Source organism: Scardinius erythrophthalmus (genome assembly GCF_964197995.2).
Source record: "Scardinius erythrophthalmus genome assembly, contig: HAP1_SCAFFOLD_46, whole genome shotgun sequence".
In the NCBI taxonomy this organism is placed as follows: domain Eukaryota; kingdom Metazoa; phylum Chordata; class Actinopteri; order Cypriniformes; family Leuciscidae; genus Scardinius; species Scardinius erythrophthalmus.
Genome location: NW_028296543.1, coordinates 892,690 through 914,592, shown reverse-complemented (window position 1 = coordinate 914,592; position 21,903 = coordinate 892,690). Strand labels below are relative to the sequence as shown.

General features: G+C 37.6%; 1 pseudogene across 1 annotated transcript; it reads right to left on the bottom strand.

The window, feature by feature from the left end:
• Positions 1-20,876: 20,876 nt before the first annotated feature.
• Positions 20,877-21,903, bottom strand: LOC308686218 (putative nuclease HARBI1; annotated as a pseudogene). Its single transcript has one exon. The product of its transcript is annotated as a putative nuclease HARBI1 (transcript).

The window sequence follows — 21,903 nt, the reverse complement described above, 5'->3', positions numbered from 1 at the left end:
CGATCAGAACCAAACGAGTCTAGGACAATTCTATGGACTCTCAAGATCAATAATTATCAAAAAAAAGTTGAACTTTTGCATTTTTCGCATGGGTATATTGGGTCATAAAGAAAATGGGCGTGGCAAAATGCACTCAAAAGCCTATAAATCCTAAACAAAAACTCAGAACTTCACGAAAATTGGTGAGCTTATGTGCCATAACATCATTAACAAGCATGCAAAATTTCATGGAGATCGGACTATAGATGGTGCTATAACTGTTAAAAAGCTTTAAAAAACACATATTTCCTATGGTAAATTGCCTGTATTGGCTGTAAATGGACTTTTCCATCTATTATTTCAGTGGTTAAAAGCTTTCTAAATAAATCTTAATGTCTTAAATGCTTATGTGCCTAAAGGCCTTAAATGCTTGAACCCCGATAAATGCTGCTTGCAGCTTTAATTATTATTATTATTATTATTCTTCTCCGCTAAAACGCATCGTGCAGCCCAAACCGTAAGTGCTGGAGACTTGAAACTTTGTCAGATGGTAGTACAAAAATCGAGGAAAGGTTCAGAGAGTATGACCCCGATTGGCCTATAGGTGGCGCTATAGCAACCAAAAGCGCGAAACTGCTCATAACTCCTAGACCGTATGTCGTAGACTCAAGTGTCTTATATCATTGGAAAGCTGGACGCCTGACGAACAAAACGTATATCTCCGATTTCATTTCCGTCATGATAGATTTTCCGCCATTTTGAATTTTGTCAAAAATCTACTTTTGCGAACTAGTCCGTGGTTTTTCGTCCGATCGGAACCAAACCAGTGCAGAAATGTTCTCTGGAGTCTGAAGATCAATAATTATCGAAATAACGTCGATATTTCGATTCAAAGTCGCTAGGGGGCTCAAAATGAACGTTGTGGGAGGAGCCTATTTTACTAAAATGGCTATAACTCAAAAAGTAAATGAGATAGCTTCACCAAACTGGGTACACATATGTAGGATTTCAATCTGGGGTCACAGTAACAAAATAGCGACGATTGAACACTAGGTGGCGCTATAACATGAAAAAAACATGAAAGGGCTATAACCACCTGACCGTTAGTCTGATTGACTTGAAAATTGGTATGCAGTGTCTTGGTCCAAGGTGCCATGTATGTCTATGAGGACATTGACGTATCTCAAAAAACATGGCCGCCATTGGCCAATGAAGTCGAGCACCTATTAGACAAGGTTAACGGAGGCCGATCGGAACGAAACTCGATGGGCATGTTCGACTCATGGCCCTAGAGGTCTGTAAAAATTTTGAAAGAAATCGGCCACTAGTTGGCGCTAACGAGTTTTATGGCTCTGTAATCACATGGTGTTACACTTATTGTCACAAAATGCATATCATTTGATAGATCTGCTCATGCTGAACAACTTTGCCTCTATAACCATTGCTGTCAATCAAACCGTTCATTAAATATTCGCAAACATGTTAAAAACCTACTTTTGCGAACTAGTCCTAGGTGTTTCGCCCGATCTGAACCAGACCAGTCTAGGACAATTCTCTGGACTCTCTAGATCAATAATTATCAAAAAAAAGTTGAACTTTTGCATTTGAGTGGCTGTAATAGGGTCATTTATAAAATGGGCGTTGCAAAATACACTCAAAAGCCTATAAATCCTAAATGAAAACTCAGAACTTCACAAAAATTGGTGAGCATATGTGACATATCATCATTAACAAGCATGCAAAATTTTTTGGAGATCGGACCAAATGTGGCGCTATAACAGTTAAAAGGCTTTAAAACCATATGTTTCCTATGGTAAACTGCCTGTATTGGCTGTAAATGGTCTGATCTGTAAAATGGTCTGTAAATCTCTGATCATATAATTTTCATATCATAATGTTCAAAACTAGTGCAATACAATTCTCTGTACTCACTAGATCAATAATTGTCAGAAAAAGTTGAACTACTTCATTTGGTTAGCTATAATAGGTTCACTTCAAAATGTGGCCTTTACCAAGTGTCCCCGAAAGCCTATATCTCTTTAATAAAAACAAGTCAGAACTTAAGAAGTTCTGCTCTTAAGAAGCATGAAAAATTTCAGACAGATCGGACAAAATTTGCCTCTATAACAGTTAAAAAGGTAAAAATGATATAACATGGCATATTAAGTCAATAAGTGGTATTGTACTGCCCCCTGCTGTCATTTCATCATACTACTCCCTAATATTGTTATATAATTCATATTTAGACTTTATAAAATCATTATTTTAACATTTACAATCACATTTTGTCAAAACTCATCTATTGAAGTATTACTATTGACAATTCTGTCAAATTAAGGAATGGAATCCTGAAACGAAAGTAAAAACGGAGGCCGCCATTTAGGCCACGCCCCCCCAGTACAAATTCACTCATAACTCGAAAACGGAAAGACGCTGCACGCTCAAATTTTGATGGTAAGGACCTCTCTTGATCGAAACGTATCGTCGCGGGCCTCGGGCCTTCCAGAGATAAAAGCCCTGAAATATATGCCTTTGAACGATCAGAACTCCCGGTCCCAATCGCCCCAAAACACCGCGATGGTCTCATTCAACAAGACTCCTCAAGCACTATCTATGCTCTGAGTTTCAGAATTTTTCGCCTTTTGGTTCCGGAGATAAAAGTGATAAACCAAATTCCCATTCATTCATTCATTAATTCAATCAATCACTTCAACTGTTGCACCACTAGAAACACACCACTGTTGTCCACTGGAGGGAGCAGCAGGATTACACATGATCTTTTTATTCGCTTTCAGTATTGGGAAACAAACAAATGCTTTAAAAAGCAATCTTTTTTATTATGATGTTTTTTATTTTATTATGATATTTGTATATATTTTATTTTTTAATTTTTTATTATGATTATTATGAAGTTTTATATTATTAGATAAAGAAATGCCTATAGACAATTAAATATTATTATTATTATTATTATTACGGACTGGTAATACAGATCACAAAGAAATATGTGAAATGGTTAGACCATTAAAAGATATTTTCACAATATCACATCCTAAAAACATGGAAAACATATTTATCTTTGTGTGTGTGTGTGTGTGTGTGTGTGTGTGGATGTGTGTGTGGATGTGTTTGTGTGTGTCTGTGTGTGTAAGCATGCTTAATGGAAAGAACATGGAGAAACTGCTTTGTTTTACTGGTGGATAAAAAAGTCTTTCAAATGAAAGTGAGTCAATTAGTGGTCTTCTACTGCCCTCTGCAGGACATTCTACTTAATAAAATATTTTCACCTGTGCTTTTGCATTAATTTTTGTATAAAGTATATAATTACTTGCATGAAAATCACCTATTATAACACAATCATGTTTTGTCAAAGTTTATCACTTCATTTGTACTGAGCTCTCAGTTTGAACAATTCTGCCCCTCAATCTGAAAATGGTGTTATACAGAGGAGATTTGCAATTATCATTTTGTTACCTATCTTTTATTTTAAATATCTACATCTACAACAAAATGTGTGTGCATGTGTGTGTTCAAGCATGGTTAGTGTATTAAGTATTATTGTTTAAGTATTATTGTTTTCATTTACATTTTAACCACCAGATGAAGACCACTCATTGGTTCATTCTGCTCACTAAAATATTATTTTTCATTTTTTTTCCATTTGAAATATTGTTTAAACTTAATAAAATCATTAAAATAACATTTCAAATCATATTTTGTCTGTTTATAAATCCCACAGACTCACATTGGCTGCAATACTAATGTTTTTGTAAGACACAGACCTGATAGTCTAATCTGTGTGTATTGTGCATATATTATTGATATTATTACTATTGCAAATCATGTTATTGTAACTCATATCTTAATAGAATATTATTTGTAATTTTAATTCTTTATTTCTTAATTGATTTTTTTATGATTACTACAGATATTATCACCAAAGATATAAACTACACCTTCACTTTTAGTATTGATACGCTGCACACACAGCACAATCACACACTCACTAATGCATTCAAATAAATGTAATCTTAATGTGCTACTTTATTTGTACATGATTAGAGTGAACAGAAATCTAAGACTATTTTTCTTCTTTTGTTAAAGCCATTTCAGACTACAAGTAAGCATTATATTACTAATCATCTATTTTAAAGGTGCCATACAATTGAAAACTGTATTTATCTTGGCATAGTTGAATGATAAGAGTTCTGGACATGGAACTGACATACCGTGAGCCTCAAACACCATTGTTTCCTCCTTCATGTGTAAATCTCCTGTTTGCAAAAGACCGCTGAAAAATGAGTGAATCCCAGCATAACACTGACTGTGACGTTGGAGTCAGGATCATTAATATTTATACCCCCCAAATTTGCATATACCAGCCCATGTTCTAGGCCAGGCAGTGTTAACGTGGACCTGCACAGCTGAATCATCAGAAGATCTGCAGGTATTGTGAAGAAGCAAGCAAGGACAATAGTGAAAATGGCAGATCATGGATATAAATGTTATGTTCGAGGCTGTGCTGCAGATTTGAGAACTTTTCATTCCCTTCCCACAAAACTGTCAACAGGCATGGTTGATGTTTACAACAGGATACCTCACCATTTTAATTCAAAGCTGTTAGTTTGCTCTGCCCATTTTACCACAGACAGTTTTTCTAACCTGGGAGTGGGACAATATCAAGCAGGTTTCGCTCATTGTTTGATACTGAAGAAGGGGGCAGTTCCAACTAATGTTATATTTCCATTACAACCCCTACCGCAAGCAGAAAGTAACATTAGTGATTTTATCCACTACTTGACTGTTGAAGACATTTCTGTTTCAGAGATATCAGAGAACAATTTAAAATATATCAATGCATTCTACAGCACCTTTAAAATAATTATTTAAAATGGAGATCAGGCCATATAATCACAAAAACAGGAAAAGGGCTATAACCACCTGACCATTAGTTCGATTGACTTTAAAATTGGCATGCAGTGTCTTGGTCCAAGGTGCCATGTATGTCTATGCCGCCATCGGTTTTTAGCCCGATCGGAAATATACCAGTGCAGTACAATTTTCTGGAAGCTCTAGATCAATAATTATATAAAAAACTTAAACTTTACCCATTGGGTAGCCATAACAGGATCATTTAGAAAATGGTTATGGCAAAAAACACTCAAAAGCCTGTAAATCCTAAACAAAAACTCAGACAACTCACTAAACTGCCTTATGTGCTTAAAGACCCTAAATGCTTGAACCCCGCTAAATGCTGCTTGCAGCTTTAATTATTATTATTATTCTGCCGTAAAACGCATCGTGCAGCCCAAACCGTAAGGGCTAGAGCATTGAAACTTTGCCAGATGGTAGTACAAAAATCGAGGAGAGGTTCAGAGATTATGACCCCGATTGGCCCATAGGTGGCGCTATAGCAACCAAAAGCGCGAAACTGCTCATAACTCCTAGACCGTATGTCGCAGACTCAAGTGTCTTATATCATTGGAAAGCTGGACGCCTGACGAACAAAACGTATATCTCCGATTTCATTTCCGTCATGATAGATTTTCCGCCATTTTGAATTTTGTCGAAAATCTACTTTTGCGAACTAGTCCCTGGTTTTTTGCCCGATCGGAGCCAAACCAGTGCAGAAATGTTCTCTGGAGTCTGAAGATCAATAATTATCAAAAAAAAGTTGAAATTTCGATTCACGGTCGCTAGGGGGTGCAAAATTAACGTTGTGGGAGGAGCCTATTTGACTAAAATGGCTATAACTCCAGAAGTAAAAGAGGTATTTTAACCAAACCTGGTACACATGTGTAAGACGTCAATATGAGGTCACGGTAAAAAAATCGCGGCGATTGGTCACATGGTGGCGCTATAACATGAAAAAAACATAAAACAGGCTATAACCACCTGACCGTTAGTCCGATTGACTTGAAAATTGGTATGCAGTGTCTTGGTCCAAGGTGCCATGTATGTCTATGAGGACATTGGTGTATCTCAAAAAACATGGCCGCCATCGGCCAATGAAGTTTGAGCACCTATTAGACAAGGTTAACGGAGGCCTATCGGAACGAAACTCGGTGGGCATGTTCGACTCATGGCCCTAGAGGTCTGTAAGAATTTTAAAAGAAATCGGCCACTAGTTGGCGCTAACGAGTTTTATGGCTCTGTAATCACGTGGTGTTACACTTATTGTCACAAAATGCATACCATTTGATAGATCTTCTCTTGTTGAACAACTTTGCCTCAAGAACCATTGCTGTCAATCAAACCGTTCATTAAATATTCGTAATTATGTTAAAAACCTACTTTTGCGAACTAGTCCTAGGTTTTTCGCCCGATCAGAACCAAACGAGTCTAGGACAATTCTATGGACTCTCAAGATCAATAATTATCAAAAAAAAGTTGAACTTTTGCATTTTTCGCATGGGTATATTGGGTCATAAAGAAAATGGGCGTGGCAAAATGCACTCAAAAGCCTATAAATCCTAAACAAAAACTCAGAACTTCACGAAAATTGGTGAGCTTATGTGCCATAACATCATTAACAAGCATGCAAAATTTCATGGAGATCGGACTATAGATGGTGCTATAACTGTTAAAAAGCTTTAAAAAACACATATTTCCTATGGTAAATTGCCTGTATTGGCTGTAAATGGACTTTTCCATCTATTATTTCAGTGGTTAAAAGCTTTCTAAATAAATCTTAATGTCTTAAATGCTTATGTGCCTAAAGGCCTTAAATGCTTGAACCCCGATAAATGCTGCTTGCAGCTTTAATTATTAGGGGTTCAAGCACGAAGTGCTGAAACCCTATTGTAATTGTACTGATTTTTATTAGGGGTTCAAGCACGAAGTGCTGAAACCCTATTGTAATTGCCCTGATTTTTATTATTATTATTATTCTTCCCTAAAACGCATCGTGCAGCCAAAACCGTAAGGCCTAGAGATGTGATACTTAGTCAAATGGTAGTAGTATTGCTCGCTACTCAGATACACGGACTTAGCCAAATCGGCCCATAGGTGGCGCTACAGCGACCAAAAGCGCGAAACTGCTCATAACTCCTAGACTTTATGTTGTAGACTCAAGTGTCTTATATCAATGTAATCAAGACCTCATGGCAAACAAAACGTATATCTCCGATTTTATTTCCGGTATGCAAATTTTTCCGCCATTTTGAATTTTGTCAAAAACCTACTTTTGCGAACTAGTCCTAGGTTTTTCGACCGATCGGAACCAAACCAGTGCAGAAATGTTCTCTGGAGTCTGAATATCAATAATTATCGAAAAAAAGTTGAAATTTCGATTCACGGTCGCTAAGGGGCGCCAAATTGTATGTTGTGGGAGGAGCCTATTTCACTAAAACGGCCATAACTCCAGAAGTAAATGAGGTATCTTCACCAAACTCGGTACAATTATTTATGAGGTCAATCTGAGGTCAGAGTAAAAAAATTGCGGCGATTGGCCACATGGTGGCGCTATAACATGAAAAAAACATAAAACTGGCTATAACCACCTGACCATTAGTCCAATTGACTTGAAAATTGGTATGCAGTGTCTTGGTCCAAGGTGTCATGTATGTCTATGAGGACATTGGTGTATCTCAAAAAACATGGCCGCCATCGGCCAATGAAGTTTGAGCACCTATTAGACAAGGTTAACGGAAGCCGATCGGAACGAAACTCGGTGGGCATGTTCGACTCATGGCCCTAGAGGTCTGTAAGAATTTTGAAAGAAAACGGCCACTAGTTGGCGCTAACGAGTTTTATGACTCTGTAATCACGTGGTTTTACACTTATTGTCACAAAATGCATATCATTTGATAGATCTGCTCATGCTGAACAACTTTGCCTCAAGAACCATTGCTGTCAATCAAACCGTTCATTAAATATTCGTAATTATGTTAAAAACCTACTTTTGCGAACTAGTCCTAGGTTTTTTGCCCGATCGGAACCAAACGAGTCTAGGACAATTCTATGGAATCTCAAAATCAATAATTATCAAAAAAAAGTTGAACTTTTGCATTTTTCGCATGGGTATATTGGGTCATAAAGAAAATGGGCGTGGCAAAATGCACTCAAAAGCCTATAAATCCTAAACGAAAACTCAGAACTTCACGAAAATTGGTGAGCATATGTACCATAACATTCTAAAGAAGCATGCAAAATTTCATGTAGATCGGAAGATAGGTGGCGCTATAACTGTTAAAAAGCTTTGAAAACCCTGTATTTCCTATGGTACATTGCCTGTATTGGCTGAAAATGGTCTTTTCCATCTATTATGTCAGTGGTTAGATGCTTGCTAAATAAAACTTAATAGCTTTTGATGCTTTTGTGCTTTAAGGCCTTAAAGGCCTTAATTGCTTGAACCCCGATAAATGCTGCTTGCAGCTTTAATTATTATTATTATTATTATTATTCTGCCGTAAAACGCATCGTGCAGCCCAAACCGTAAGGGCTAGAGCTTTGAAACTTTGCCAGATGGTAGTACAAAAATCGAGGAGAGGTTATCAAATTATGACCTCGATTGGCCCATAGGTGGCGCTATAACAACCAAAAGCGCGAAAGTGGTCATAACTCCTGGACCGTATGTCGTAGACACAAGTGTCTTATATCATTGGAAAGCTGGTCGTCTGACGAACAAAACGTATATCTCCGATTTCATTTCCGTCATGATAGATTTTCCGCCATTTTGAATTTTGTCGAAAACCTACTTTTGCGAACTAGTCCCTGGTTTTTTGCTCGATCGGAACCAAACCAGTGCAGAATTGTTCTCTGGAGACTGAAGATCAATAATTATCGAAAAAAAGTTGAAATTTCGATTCAGGGTCGCTAGGGGGCGCAAAATTAACGTTGTGGGCGGAGCCTATTTTACTAAAATGGCTATAACTCCAGAAGTAAATGAGGTATTTTCAACAAACTTGGTACACATATGTAAGAGGTCAATCTGAGGATACGGTAAAAAAATCGCGGCGATTGGCCACATGGTGGCGCTATAACATGAAAAAAACATAAAACAGGCTATAACCACCTGACCGTTAGTCCGATTGACTTGAAAATTGGTATGCAGTGTCTTGGTCCAAGGTGCCATGTATGTCTATGAGGACATTGGTGTATCTCAAAAAACATGGCCGCCATTGGCCAATGAAGTTGAGCACCTATTAGACAAGGTTAACGGAGGCCGATCGGAACGAAACTCGGTGGGCATGTTCGACTCATGGCCCTAGAGGTCTGTAAGAATTTTGAAAGAAATCGGCCACTAGTTGGCGCTAACGAGTTTTATGGCTCTGTAATCACGTGGTGTTAGATATATTGTCACAAAATGCATATCATTTGATAGATCTGCTCATGCTGAACAACTTTGCCTCTAGAACCATTGCTGTCAATCAAACCGTTCATTAAATATTCATGAATATGTTAAAAACCTACTTTTGCGAACTAGTCCCTGGTTTTTTGCCCGATCGGAACCAGACCAGTCTAGGACAATTCTATGGACTCTCTAGATCAATAATTATCAAAAAAAAGTTGAACTTTTGTATTTGTATGGCTGTAATAGGGTCATTTATAAAATGGGTGTGGCAAAATACACTCAAAAGCCTATAAATCCTAAATGAAAACTCAGAACTTCACAAAAATTGGTGAGCATATGTGTCATAACATCACAAACAAGCTTGCAAAATTTTATGGAGATTGGACAATAGTTGGCGCTATAACTGTTAAAAAGCTTTAAAACCATATATTTCCTATGGTAAACTGCCTGTATTGGCTGTAAATGGTCTTTTCCATGTCTGATCATATAATTTTCATATCATAATGTTCAAAACTAGTGCAATACAATTCTCTGGACTCACTAGATCAATAATTGTCAGAAAAAGTTGAACTACTTCATTTGGATAGCTATAATAGGTTCACTTCAAAATCTGGCCTTTACCAAGTGTCCCCGAAAGCCTATATCTCTTTAATCAATGCTCAGACCTTCTTAAAAACAAGTCAGAACGTGTGAAATATCACCCTGAACAAGCATGAAAATTTTCAGACAGATCGGACAAAATTTGCCTCTATAACAGTTAAAAAGGTGAAAATGATATGATTTAATGGCATGTTAAGCCAATAAGTGGTATTTTACTGCCCCCTGCTGTTTAAAATAGTCATTTTCTCATATTGGTATTGGTATCAGCCATGGTAAATCATGATAAATGATGGTGTGTGTGTGTGTGTGTGTGTGTGTGTGTGTGTGTGTGTGTGTGTGTGTGTGTGTGTGTGTGTGTGTGTGTGTGTGTGGTACAAATATAACAAAGGTTTTATTTTCCAACATGAAAACAAACATAACAGAGTGCTAGTGCACAAACAATAACCGACAATGATAATGGATGAGAGGGGAACTTAAATACACAGATCAAGACAAGGACAACAGGTGACGGTTATGATGATGAGGAGCAGGTGATGATGAGGAGGGTGATGAGGAGCAGGTGCAGGTGATGACGACAGATGGTGAATGTGATGAAGACAGAAGGTGAATGTGATGAAGGTGAATGTGACACCAATATCACTGAAACATTTGTGTGTGTGTGTGTGTGTGTGTGTGTGTGTGTGTGTGTGTGTGTGTGTGTGTAGCATTATTGTGTGTAGCATATGTAGCAATTATGCATTATTGAGTTAACATGGAAACACTGGTTTGCTTTAGTGCAGAAAACTGGTCAAAATCATGAGGTTTAAAGTGAAAGTGAGCCAATAAGTGGTCTTCTACTGCCCTCTGCTGGCCATTCTACTTATTAATTAAATTTTTCCACATGTGCTTGCATTTATACTTGAATACACACTAAAAATCACTTATATAGCAATAACTATTATAACACAATCATATTTTGTCAGTGTTAATCACTTTATTTGCACTGACACTTCAAATAATTGCTAGTAATGTGGTAAATCATGGTAAATCATGGTTAACTATGCTCTGTGTGTGTGTGTGTGTGTGTGTGTGTGTGTGTGTGTGTGTGTGTGTGTGTGTGTGTGTGTGTGTGTGTGTGTGTGTGTGTGTGTGTGTGTGTGTGTGTAAGCATGCATTGAGTTAACATAGATAAACTGGTTTGCTTTAGTGCAGAAAACTGGTTTAAAGTGAAAGTGAGCCAATAAGTGGTCTTCTACTGCCCTCTGCTGGCCATTCTACTTATTAATGAAATATTTCAACATGTGCTTGCATTCATACTTGAATACACACAAAAAAAATCACTTATATAGCAATAACTATTATAACACAATCATATTTTGTCAGTGTTAATCACTTTATTTGCACTGACACTTCAAATAATTGCTAGTAATGTGATAAATCAGGCTAGAAACATGGTAAATCAAAGTAAATAATACTAGATTGTCGTTTATCTCCTGGTAAATAATACTAGAACGTGGTATATCATGGTAAATCACGGTTAACTATGCTGTGTGTGTATGTGTGTGTGTGTGTGTGTGTGTTTGTGTGTGTGTGTGTGTGTGTGTGTGTGTGTGTGTGTGTTTGTGTGTGTGTGTGTGTGTGTGTGTGTGTGTGTGTGTGTGTGTGTAAGCATGCATTGAGTTAACATGGAAAAACTGGTTTGCTTTAGTGCAGAAAACTGGTTTAAAGTGAAAGTGAGCCAATAAGTGGTCTTCTACTGCCCTCTGCTGGCCATTCTACTTAATAATGAAATATTTTACATGTGCTTTTGCATTCATACTTGGACACACACTAAAAATCACGTATATAACTAACTATTATAACACAATAATATTTTGTCAGTGTTCATCACCTCATTTGCACTGACACTTCACATATTTGCTAGTAATGTGGTTAATCATGCTAGAAACATTGTAAATCATAGTAAATAATACTGAAATGAGGTGTATCAAGGTAAATCATGCTAGAATCCTAATAAATCATTCTGGAACATGGTATATGATAGTAAATCATGCTAGAATCATATTAAATAATTCTAGAATGTGGCAAATCGTTGTGGGAGGAGCCTATTTTACTCAAATGGCTATAACTCAAGAAGTAAATGAGATATCTTCACCAAACTCAGTACACATGTGTATGGGTTCAATTTGAGGTCACAGTAAACAATTCTATGGAGATCGGAGCATAGGTGGCGCTATAACTGTTAAAAAGCTTTAAAACCATATATATCCCATGGCAAATTGCCTGTATTGGCTGTAAATGGTCTTTTCCATCTATTATGTCAGTGGTTACATGCTTGCTAAATAAATCTTAATAACTTTTGATGCTTTTGTGCTTAAATGCCTTAAAGGCCTTAACTGCTTGAACCCCGATAAATGCTGCTTGCAGCTTTAATTATTATTATTATTCTGCCGTAAAACGCATCGTGCAGCCCAAACCGTAAGGGCTAGAGCTTTGAAACTTTGCCAGATGGTAGTACAAAAATCGAGGAGAGGTTATCAAATTATGACCTCGATTGGCCCATAGGTGGCGCTATAACAACCAAAAGCGCGAAAGTGGTCATAACTCCTGGACCGTATGTCGTAGACACAAGTGTCTTATATCATTGGAAAGCTGGTCGTCTGACGAACAAAACGTATATCTCCGATTTCATTTCCGTCATGATAGATTTTCCGCCATTTTGAATTTTGTCGAAAACCTACTTTTGCGAACTAGTCCCTGGTTTTTTGCTCGATCGGAACCAAACCAGTGCAGAATTGTTCTCTGGAGACTGAAGATCAATAATTATCGAAAAAAAGTTGAAATTTCGATTCAGGGTCGCTAGGGGGCGCAAAATTAACGTTGTGGGCGGAGCCTATTTTACTAAAATGGCTATAACTCCAGAAGTAAATGAGGTATTTTCAACAAACTTGGTACACATATGTAAGAGGTCAATCTGAGGACACGGTAAAAAAATCGCGGCGATTGGCCACATGGTGGCGCTATAACATGAAAAAAACATAAAACAGGCTATAACCACCTGACCGTTAGTCCGATTGACTTGAAAATTGGTATGCAGTGTCTTGGTCCAAGGTGCCATGTATGTCTATGAGGACATTGGTGTATCTCAAAAAACATGGCCGCCATTGGCCAATGAAGTTGAGCACCTATTAGACAAGGTTAACGGAGGCCGATCGGAACGAAACTCGGTGGGCATGTTCGACTCATGGCCCTAGAGGTCTGTAAGAATTTTGAAAGAAATCGGCCACTAGTTGGCGCTAACGAGTTTTATGGCTCTGTAATCACGTGGTGTTAGATATATTGTCACAAAATGCATATCATTTGATAGATCTGCTCATGCTGAACAACTTTGCCTCTAGAACCATTGCTGTCAATCAAACCGTTCATTAAATATTCATGAATATGTTAAAAACCTACTTTTGCGAACTAGTCCCTGGTTTTTTGCCCGATCGGAACCAGACCAGTCTAGGACAATTCTATGGACTCTCTAGATCAATAATTATCAAAAAAAAGTTGAACTTTTGTATTTGTATGGCTGTAATAGGGTCATTTATAAAATGGGTGTGGCAAAATACACTCAAAAGCCTATAAATCCTAAATGAAAACTCAGAACTTCACAAAAATTGGTGAGCATATGTGTCATAACATCACAAACAAGCTTGCAAAATTTTATGGAGATTGGACAATAGTTGGCGCTATAACTGTTAAAAAGCTTTAAAACCATATATTTCCTATGGTAAACTGCCTGTATTGGCTGTAAATGGTCTTTTCCATGTCTGATCATATAATTTTCATATCATAATGTTCAAAACTAGTGCAATACAATTCTCTGGACTCACTAGATCAATAATTGTCAGAAAAAGTTGAACTACTTCATTTGGATAGCTATAATAGGTTCACTTCAAAATCTGGCCTTTACCAAGTGTCCCCGAAAGCCTATATCTCTTTAATCAATGCTCAGACCTTCTTAAAAACAAGTCAGAACGTGTGAAATATCACCCTGAACAAGCATGAAAATTTTCAGACAGATCGGACAAAATTTGTCTCTATAACAGTTAAAAAGGTGAAAATGATATGATTTAATGGCATGTTAAGCCAATAAGTGGTATTTTACTGCCCCCTGCTGTTTAAAATAGTCATTTTCTCATATTGGTATTGGTATCAGCCATGGTAAATCATGATAAATGATGGTGTGTGTGTGTGTGTGTGTGTGTGTGTGTGTGTGTGTGTGTGTGTGTGTGTGTGTGTGTGTGTGTGTGTGTGTGTGTGGTACAAATATAACAAAGGTTTTATTTTCCAACATGAAAACAAACATAACAGAGTGCTAGTGCACAAACAATAACCGACAATGATAATGGATGAGAGGGGAACTTAAATACACAGATCAAGACAAGGACAACAGGTGACGGTTATGATGATGAGGAGCAGGTGATGATGAGGAGGGTGATGAGGAGCAGGTGCAGGTGATGACGACAGATGGTGAATGTGATGAAGACAGAAGGTGAATGTGATGAAGGTGAATGTGACACCAATATCACTGAAACATTTGTGTGTGTGTGTGTGTGTGTGTGTGTGTGTGTGTGTGTGTGTGTGTGTGTGTGTAGCATTATTGTGTGTAGCATATGTAGCAATTATGCATTATTGAGTTAACATGGAAACACTGGTTTGCTTTAGTGCAGAAAACTGGTCAAAATCATGAGGTTTAAAGTGAAAGTGAGCCAATAAGTGGTCTTCTACTGCCCTCTGCTGGCCATTCTACTTATTAATTAAATTTTTCCACATGTGCTTGCATTTATACTTGAATACACACTAAAAATCACTTATATAGCAATAACTATTATAACACAATCATATTTTGTCAGTGTTAATCACTTTATTTGCACTGACACTTCAAATAATTGCTAGTAATGTGGTAAATCATGGTAAATCATGGTTAACTATGCTCTCTGTGTGTGTGTGTGTGTGTGTGTGTGTGTGTGTGTGTGTGTGTGTGTGTGTGTAAGCATGCATTGAGTTAACATAGATAAACTGGTTTGCTTTAGTGCAGAAAACTGGTTTAAAGTGAAAGTGAGCCAATAAGTGGTCTTCTACTGCCCTCTGCTGGCCATTCTACTTATTAATGAAATATTTCAACATGTGCTTGCATTCATACTTGAATACACACAAAAAAAATCACTTATATAGCAATAACTATTATAACACAATCATATTTTGTCAGTGTTAATCACTTTATTTGCACTGACACTTCAAATAATTGCTAGTAATGTGATAAATCAGGCTAGAAACATGGTAAATCAAAGTAAATAATACTAGATTGTCGTTTATCTCCTGGTAAATAATACTAGAACGTGGTATATCATGGTAAATCACGGTTAACTATGCTGTGTGTGTATGTGTGTGTGTGTGTGTGTGTGTTTGTGTGTGTGTGTGTGTGTGTGTGTGTGTGTGTGTGTGTGTGTGTGTGTGTTTGTGTGTGTGTGTGTGTGTGTGTGTGTGTGTGTGTGTGTGTGTGTGTGTGTGTGTAAGCATGCATTGAGTTAACATGGAAAAACTGGTTTGCTTTAGTGCAGAAAACTGGTTTAAAGTGAAAGTGAGCCAATAAGTGGTCTTCTACTGCCCTCTGCTGGCCATTCTACTTAATAATGAAATATTTTACATGTGCTTTTGCATTCATACTTGGACACACACTAAAAATCACGTATATAACTAACTATTATAACACAATAATATTTTGTCAGTGTTCATCACCTCATTTGCACTGACACTTCACATATTTGCTAGTAATGTGGTTAATCATGCTAGAAACATTGTAAATCATAGTAAATAATACTGAAATGAGGTGTATCAAGGTAAATCATGCTAGAATCCTAATAAATCATTCTGGAACATGGTATATGATAGTAAATCATGCTAGAATCATATTAAATAATTCTAGAATGTGGCAAATCGTTGTGGGAGGAGCCTATTTTACTCAAATGGCTATAACTCAAGAAGTAAATGAGATATCTTCACCAAACTCAGTACACATGTGTATGGGTTCAATTTGAGGTCACAGTAAACAATTCTATGGAGATCGGAGCATAGGTGGCGCTATAACTGTTAAAAAGCTTTAAAACCATATATATCCCATGGCAAATTGCCTGTATTGGCTGTAAATGGTCTTTTCCATCTATTATGTCAGTGGTTACATGCTTGCTAAATAAATCTTAATAACTTTTGATGCTTTTGTGCTTAAATGCCTTAAAGGCCTTAACTGCTTGAACCCCGATAAATGCTGCTTGCAGCTTTAATTATTATTATTCCGCCGTAAAACGCATCGTGCAGCCCAAACCGTAAGAGCTGGAACTTTGAAACTTTGACAGATGGTAGTACAAAAATCGAGGAAAGGTTCAGAGATTATGACCCCGATTGGCCCATAGGTGGCGCTATAACAACCAAAAGCGCGAAACTGCTCATAACTCCTAGACCGTATGTCGTAGACTCAAGTGTCTTATATCATTGGAAAGCTGGACGCCTGACGAACAAAACGTTTATCTCCGATTTCATTTCCGCCATGATAGATTTTCCGCCATTTTGAATTTTGTCAAAAACCTACTTTTGCGAACTAGTCCCTGGTTTTTTGCCCGATTGGAACCAAACCAGTGCAGAAATGTTCTCTGGAGACTGAATATCAATAATTATCGAAAAAAAGTGGAAATTTCGATTCACGGTCGCTAAGGGGCGCCAAAACGTACGTTGTGGGAGGGGCCTATATTACTAAAATGGCTATAACTCCCGATGTAAATGAGGTATCTTCACCAAACTTGGTACACATGTGTATGAGCTTACTCTGGGGTCACAGTAAAAAAATCGCGACGATTGGCCTCATGTTGGCGCTATAAAATGAAAAAAACATAAAACAGGCTATAACCACCTGACCGTTAGTCCGATTGACTTAAAAATTGGTATGCAGTGTCTTGTTCCAAGGTGCCATGTATGTCTATGAGGACATTGGCGTATCTCAAAAAACATGGCCGCCATTGGCCAACGAAGTTTGAGCACCTATTAGACAAGGTTAACGGAGGCCGATCGGAACGAAACTCAATGGGCATGTTCGGCTCATGGCCCTAAAGGTCTGTAAGAATTTTGAAAGAAATCGGCCACTAGTTGGCGCTAACGAGTTTTACGGCTCTGTAATCACGTGGTGTTACAAATATCCACACAATATGCATATCATTTGATAGATCTCCTCATCCTGAACAACTTTGCCTCAAGAACCATTGCTGTCAATCAAACTGTTCATTAATCATTCATTAATATGTTAAAAACCTACTTTTGCGAACTAGTCCTAGGTTTTTCGCCCGATCGGAACCAGACCAGTCTAGGACAATTCTCTGGACTCTCTAGATCAATAATTATCAAAAAAAAGTTGAACTTTTGCATTTGGATGGCTGTAATAGGGTAATTTATAAAATGGGCGTGGCAAAATACATTAAAAAGCCTATAAATCCTAAATAAAAACTCAGAACTTCACAAAAATTGGTCAGCATATGTGACATAACATCATTAACAAGCATGAAAAATTCTATGGAGATCGGACGATAGGTGGCGCTATAACTGTTAAAAAGCTTTAAAATCATATATTTCCTATGGTAAACTGCCTGTATTGGCTGTAAATGGTCTTTTCCATCTCTGATCATATAATTTTCATATCATAATGTTCAAAACTAGTGCAATACAATTCTCTGGACTCACTAGATCAATAATTGTCAGAAAAAGTTGAACTACTTCATTTGGATAGCTATAATAGGTTCACTTCAAAATCTGGCCTTTACCAAGTGTCCCCGAAAGCCTATATCTCTTTAATCAATGCTCAGACCTTCTTAAAAACAAGTCAGAACGTGTGAAATATCACCCTGAACAAGCATGAAAATTTTCAGACAGATCGGACAAAATTTGCCTCTATAACAGTTAAAAAGGTGAAAATGATATGAATTAATGGCATGTTAAGCCAATAAGTGGTATTTTACTGCCCCCTGCTGTTTAAAATAGTCATTTTCTCATATTGGTATTGGTATCAGCCATGGTAAATCATGATAAATGATGGTGTGTGTGTGTGTGTGTGTGTGTGTGTGTGTGTGTGTGTGTGGTACAAATATAACAAAGGTTTTATTTTCCAACATGAAAACAAACATAACAGAGTGCTAGTGCACAAACAATAACCGACAATGATAATGGATGAGAGGGGAACTTAAATACACAGATCAAGACAAGGACAACAGATGACGGTTATGATGATGAGGAGCAGGTGATGATGAGGAGGGTGATGAGGAGCAGGTGCAGGTGATGACGACAGATGGTGAATGTGATGAAGACAGAAGGTGAATGTGATGAAGGTGAATGTGACACCAATATCACTGAAACATTTGTGTGTGTGTGTGTGTGTGTGTGTGTGTGTGTGTAGCATTATTGTGTGTAGCATATGTAGCAAGTATGCATTATTGAGTTAACATGGAAACACTGGTTTGCTTTAGTGCAGAAAACTGGTCAAAATCATGAGGTTTAAAGTGAAAGTGAGCCAATAAGTGGTCTTCTACTGCCCTCTGCTGGCCATTCTACTTAATTAAATTTTTCCACATGTGCTTGCATTTATACTTGAATACACACTAAAAATCACTTATATAGCAATAACTATTATAACATAATCATATTTTGTCAGTGTTAATCACTTTATTTGCACTGACACTTCAAATAATTGCTAGTAATGTGGTAAATCATGGTAAATCATGGTTAACTATGCTGTGTGTGTGTGTGTGTGTGTGTGTGTGTGTGTGTGTGTGTGTGTGTGTGTGTGTAAGCATGCATTGAGTTAACATGGATAAACTGGTTTGCTTTAGTGCAGAAAACTGGTTTAAAGTGAAAGTGAGCCAATAAGTGGTCTTCTACTGCCCTCTGCTGGCCATTCTACTTATTAATGAAATATTTCAACATGTGCTTGCATTCATACTTGAATACACACTAAAAAAATCACTTATATAGCAATAACTATTATAACACAATCATATTTTGTCAGTGTTAACCACTTTATTTGCACTGACACTTCAAATAATTGCTAGTAATGTGATAAATCAGGCTAGAAACATGGTAAATCAAAGTAAATAATCCTAGATTGTCGTTTATCTCCTGGTAAATAATACTAGAACGTGGTATATCATGGTAAATCATGGTTAACTATGCTGTGTGTGTATGTGTGTGTGTGTGTGTGTGTGTGTGTGTGTGTGTGTGTGTTTTGTGTGTGTCTGTGTGTGTGTGTGTTGTGGGTGTGTGTATGTGTCTGCATGAGTGTGTGTGTGCGTGCGTGTGAGAGAGAGATTGTGTGTAAGTGTGAAAGAGTGCAAGAGTGAGTTTTGTGCTTCTACTCCTGCCATTCCCACACGAGGTAGCAATTCTTAAATGTGATCTAACAAAGGTAAAGAGAAAATATTGACCATATATGCTGTTTATATTGCTTGTAATTGGGATGAAGTAAACATCTGTTGAGTATTTTAACATAACATTTTTGATTGTGTTGAATTAAAAACCCAAAAATGCAGCGGGTCCACCAGACCCACGAACACTGGCTGAGTAACAAAAATATGAACACCACACAAGGGTTAAGTACCTTTCATGAACGTGGCTTAAAATAAGCTTAGTTAGTCTGAGACTACAGAGTCCTGGAGTAAATTAAGTAATCTTAAATGAAAACACCTGGGATAGGCCTGATTAAGTTGAGTATAAGCACATGCCGTTGGGCTGATGGTGCTCATAAAAACCTGGAATGGACCAGAAAACATTATTATCGGTGTACATTTTGACACAAAGCAATGGCAGATGCAAAAAGAATTCGTTCCAAAAACTTCAGTGAGTATGAAAAAACACTACTGAAACAAATTTTGACCAACCATCCAGTTATTGAAAGTAAAATCCACACTACTGCTAGTGAGCAAAAGAAAAGGAGTGCTTGGAATGCAATTTGCAATGAATTTAATGCAAATGAAAATGCAACCACAAGAACAATACAACAACTTCAGGTGAGATTTCTTCATTATTATCATTGCTCATTTCTCATATTCATATTTTTGGGACAATTTATAATGAATGATTTTTGCCTGTATAGACTCTGTGGAAGAACCTTAAACTGGCTTTAAAACGACAGAATGCAGAGATCAGAAGACAGCGATTTACTACTGGTGGTGGACCACCAAATAAAGACAAAACTGATGAATTGAGTGACTTGCTGTCTGGAATAATACAGCAACAGCAACCTCTGGATGGTATACCAGATGATGATCACTTGAACAGTTCAGATGAAGATCTGAGCACAAATGGTATGTTAGAAAGAAATTGATTTCTTCCTTTGGTACATATATTCCACTCTGTCAATTTTTAGTCTTCTTTCATTGTAAGGATCATGTGAATTTATTTGTGCCTCTGTTTTTCCCCACAGAAGAAAAGAATCTGAACGGGTTGGAAAAGCCAGAGCACAGTGAGTGTGTGCCTTCCACATCTGCTCCTGCATCCCTGAAAAAAGATGCTGCCACCACCTTTCAGCAGAGAACAAGCAAGATGACCATCCATGAAAAGTTAGCCAGAGAATTTCATGAGGAAAAAATGAAATATCTGAAGGAAGAACATGAAATGAAAATGAGAATTCTACAGGTTGAATTGGATATGAAGCTGGAAGAAAGAGGTATGATCCAAAAACGATACAGTAAGGAGGCAATTGTGATTACCAGCCATGGTGAACAATATGATGTATAAACAATAAAAACAAAAATAAACCTTTTGTCATTTAGATATTCATGACTGAGTGTATTTAAACAACCACAAACTACATTTTCAACCAGTATTGGTTTAGTAATTTTTTTTTAATTTTGCTGCACACTATTTTAATTTTCTACAGAACAAAAATTATCAAGGCAAAATAAGGCATAATGAATACATTCCATATTGAAATACATCTCATCTAGCTGAAGTGCTGCAATGTGAAAGCAACTCTGTGTGCAAGTCCTCGTTGGTCACTGGCTGCCTCAGTCATGGGCACATCTGCTTCATCGTCGTCTTCCATTGGAGGTTCAGGACAGCAGCGCTGCTTCAGGTAGTTGTGCAGCACCGCTGTAGCAATGATGACCTTGCAGCATCTCCTTGGCCTGAAGCGAAGTGTATTACGTAAACACTGGAATCGATTTTTCCATATTCCAAACATGCGTTCAACCATGCCTCTTGTTCGGATATGAGCTCTGTTGTATCTTTGCTGCTCAGCTGTTGTGGGATTTATGTATGGAGTAAATAAAAAGTTACTCTGACCATAACCACTGTCACCAAGTAGAAGTCCACTATACTGTCCACTCTGAAACTGAGCACATAATGAAGAGTTGACAAAAATCCTTGAATCGTGAGTTGAACCTTTCCAGCACGCAACAATGTTTGAAAACTCTAAATTAGGTGTGCATACACCCTGAACGTTGATAGAAAACCAGTTCTTACGGTTCCTGTACTCCTCAGCATCAGTGGTTGATGGACACTTGACAGGAACATGACATCCATCTATACAGCCAATGACACCTGGGAAGTGCCCATATTCATAGAATTGCACTTTATATTTGGCTTGGTCAGCAAGCATCAGGAAACTTTATGTAAAGACTCCTCAGTTCACAAATGGCTCTGCTGACTTTGTGAACTATTCTACACACAGTTGCTTCACTGGCACCACACAAATCACCAGTTTGACGGTGAAAGGTCCCGGATGCAAAAAACCTCAGTGTGAGCAGAACTTGGAGAGAAATGGGTAAAGGCCTTCCTCTCAGAGACAGACAGGAAAGTCTAGGCTCAAGCAAAGATATTATCTCAACTGCATTTTCCTTGGACATACGAAAGCGGTCTTGAAAAGCTGTGTCATCAAAGTAATGTAATGGATCACTCCTATCCACAAGTACTCTGGCTGGCCTCTGTTGTGCATGTTGGTTTTCATTTAGATATTCCAAATATTCCAT